Raw genomic sequence first — 628 nt, forward strand, 5'->3', positions numbered from 1 at the left:
CTTTACCTGAGCCCTATGCTCCTTGAAAACAGCCATAGTTACAAAGATCCCCTGCCCTTTTGTATTCAAGGATACTGCTTACAGCAAAGAGCCACTTGTCCTCTTAAGACCTAGGTAAGGCCATGGGTGATCTTGTAGTTTACCTATGACAAGGCCAGACACAGACCTCCAAACTCCCATTCTTTGCCTCATAAAAGATCGGCTGAATCATTTGCACCTACTGATGAATCAAGACAACGTGATTGTAGTGCTTGCTTTGGCAGCACATATACCAAAATTAGAATGACAACAGAAAATATTAGCATGGCCCCTGAACATGGATGATACACAAATTCGTGAAGCATTCCATATTTTTACAACTTCAATATGTCTAGGAAACAACAAACAACTTCAGATCAAACAAACAAAAAACAGGATAAGATAGTAGAAACAAGTGTCCAAACAAAAGAATTAGTAAATCTCCTGAGGAAGAACAAGTAATAGAACTATGTGATAAGGAATTAAAAAGATATAAACATATATATATATGTTTAGGAGCTCTGATGGTGTAGTGCCTAAGGCATTTGACTGCTAACCAGAAGGCTGGCGGTTCAAACCCAGCAGCCACTCCTCAGAAGGAAGATTGGGC

General features: G+C 39.6%; 1 non-coding gene across 1 annotated transcript; it reads left to right on the plus strand.

Annotated features, from left to right (window-relative positions):
- The first annotated feature begins 247 nt into the window (after window positions 1–247).
- On the plus strand, window positions 248–355 carry LOC122151625. Its single transcript, XR_006164235.1, has one exon. It is a non-coding gene; the product is annotated as a U6 spliceosomal RNA (small nuclear RNA).
- Window positions 356–628: the final 273 nt, after the last annotated feature.

The sequence above is a fragment of the Orycteropus afer genome, unplaced genomic scaffold (assembly GCF_000298275.1).
Source record: "Orycteropus afer afer isolate SDZICR_OR568_19922 unplaced genomic scaffold, OryAfe1.0 scaffold00014, whole genome shotgun sequence".
Lineage (NCBI taxonomy): Eukaryota > Metazoa > Chordata > Mammalia > Tubulidentata > Orycteropodidae > Orycteropus > Orycteropus afer.